Raw genomic sequence first — 2,703 nt, 5'->3', positions numbered from 1 at the left:
ATTGGTATCGGAAATAGGGGCTAATATCGGATTTGATATGAACTGGGCTGTTTTCTCCATGTTCAATTGCTCTTGTATATAAATCTCTTTCTTATACACATATGTGTGTCCATGGATTTGTTTCTCTAGTCTACCTGGATTAACACAGGGTCAAAGGGTGGATCACCGCTGGATAGAATCCTGTTTCTCGGGGGTGGGGGGTGGGGGTGGGGGAGGGTGCTGGCTTCTCTGTTGGTCCAGTTAGTTCTGCACTCAATTTGCAGCCATGGGCAGAGCTTCCCTGGGCTGACCCGGTGTCTACAGAGACCTCTACACGGCCCCCACCCCCCCAGGAGGATCTCCATCACAGCCCTGACTGTGTTCTGTTAGAATCAGTCATGTGTCATCTGTCTCCCTCAGGGGTCTCTGTGCCCCAAGGGCGACAGCCAGCCTGAGCCACCTGTCATTTGAGTCATTTGTCCAGCCCTAGGCCCAGGGTCGTAGTCACAGATGCAAAGGTGGGTTTCTAGAACACACTAACAGACAACGAGGTGTCGTGAGGAGGGTGGGACATGCGGAAGGTAGCTCCTCCCCGGCCACAACTTGTTCCCATGGCCAACATGACCGCTGTGGGGCTTGGACACTCCCAGGAGCCTCTGGGAGGAAGTGCCCAGGCCACTCCTTGCTAGGACAGCACCGTCACCGCTCTGGAAACTCCCAAGGCTCTGAGCCCAGAGCCAAAAGCCAGACCCAAAGGAAAGTCCCCTCTCAGCAGGGCCCTGCTACCACGACTCCCATGGGGGGGTCCCCAGCAGAGGCAGGGGCTGGGGCAACTCTGAGAGTAACCTCTCCTCTGGAATCCCAGCCCCCGGGGTGAAGAGGGCAGGGCCAAAGTTGGCAGGAGCCCAGGAGGAAGGAAAGGAGAAACAATCAAGGAAACTCCACGCCAGGCCTGGGGTGGGCTCAGGCCACGCTGCAGGCAGGGCCCAGGCTGGGTTCGTGGAGGTTCCTGCTGCAGAAGGGGCTCCTCTTTCCTAACTTCCCCCTCCACATACCCTGGGGCCCAGAAAGGGAGCTCGGGTGCCCCTCCGTGCCTCCCCTAGACACCCCTGAAGTTTCTCACCGCCCTGCTCTTGTTACTGCCCCCAGCCCTGTTCCCAGACTCCCCCTACATCCTCCTCCTTTAGCCTTGGGGGAAGGGACTTCCAACTTTATCCCCCTGGGCCGCTGACGAGGCAATTTCCAGGAAGAAGGGGCTGGGAGGGGAAGGAAGGGCTGAGTCGGTCCTGGGGAGGTGATTATAGGGGGTGCGGGGGGCGGGCAGTGACTGAGCCACCTCAGGGCTGGGGATAGGTCAGACTAAAGAGGAGGAAGCCACATACCCCATTCCCCAGGCCCTTGCCTTCCCCTCCCCTTGGCCTCCAGGAGATTCTAACTCACAGGAGCAACCTCATGACCCCCTGGGACAGAGAAGAACCCCCAGAGTTCCCGAGGTTGTCCATCTTTATACGGAAGCTGATTGCCACAGCGTTCTCTCTTGGAGGGGTGGGTGCGTCTAACTGTGGACTTTCTGGTTAGCTGACCAAGGTTTAACCCACTCCTCCACAGGGCCCAGCCCTGCAGCACCAGGCTGCCCAGCACCTGGCTGAGGCCTCAGGCCCTGCGCAGGGGAGGTGGAAGTTGAGGCTGGGCAGGAGCCAGGGGACACATTTGGCCTGAGGGGCTCTTGGTCAAGCTGGGCAGAGGAAGTGGGCATCACCCCAGATCCAAGGGACCTGGTGGCCCTGGTGGCTCAGGCTTCCAGCCCTGGCTTGACAAAGGGCCAGAGACGGTTCCCAAGGGCCCCTTTCAGCAAATGAAACCCCATTTTAGACATGCTCATGGGTTGCAGGGCAGGCGCTCTGGGGGACGGAGGGGTAGTGTTTATGGGAACCATCAACTGTTCCAAGGAAGAAGGATATGTCTTGCCCCACAATAAAGAGTTACAATCTCGGACACCCTCAGTGGGGACCTTCTCCCACAAGGTAGGGGCGCCTCAAGTTGGAACCCACTCCGGGGTGGCGAGTTTTGTGAATGACAGGGCCCCACAGTAATGCTGGGTAAATAAGCAAAGACCCCCATCCTCTGGCAGTCCTGCCAGGGTTCTGGCCCCCACCTTCCAAGTGTCCCCAGCCAAGCCACAGAACCCATGACAGAAGTCACACCGCCTGAGGGTTGAATGCTGTAGTGGCCTCTTGGGAAACACAGATCTTTCCCCCCAACCACCCCACAAATTCTCCCTAAGCTGTGGGCCTGTTGAGGGACAGAATCTTGTCACATACTGGGTGGGGTCAGGACCCTAGCTTGAGCTCCTCACCTGGTGGCTACCGTGAACCGATCTCCAGTGACAGAGAGAGGGCACGGAGCTGGTGGGCCCGGGCTGCTCTCTAGCCCTCCCTGTGTAGCCCCAAAGTCATCCTGGAGCCTTTGCAAAGAGCCCTGGGGCTGATGTCCAGCTATGTGTCTTTGGGCGCTTTGAACGACGGACAGCCCTGGCGGCAAAGGATACTGACGTTCAAGACTGCCAGAAGGACAAACCAATCTGTCTTGCAGACAGCACAGCCAACAGGTTCCCTGGATGGCGAGACTCATGTCTCTTGGATATGTTTTCAGGAGAGACCAGTCCCAGGAGAAGGACATCGTGTGCTTGGTCCAGAAGAGGCCCATCAACAGAGAGGAAGGCCC

The sequence above is a fragment of the Echinops telfairi genome, unplaced genomic scaffold (genome assembly GCF_000313985.2).
Source record: "Echinops telfairi isolate 266 unplaced genomic scaffold, ASM31398v2 ScPeMD7_7417;HRSCAF=8455, whole genome shotgun sequence".
Classification (NCBI taxonomy): Eukaryota; Metazoa; Chordata; class Mammalia; order Afrosoricida; family Tenrecidae; genus Echinops; species Echinops telfairi.
The sequence above is the reverse complement of the archived record's forward strand: the minus strand, read 5'-3'. Positions refer to the sequence as shown.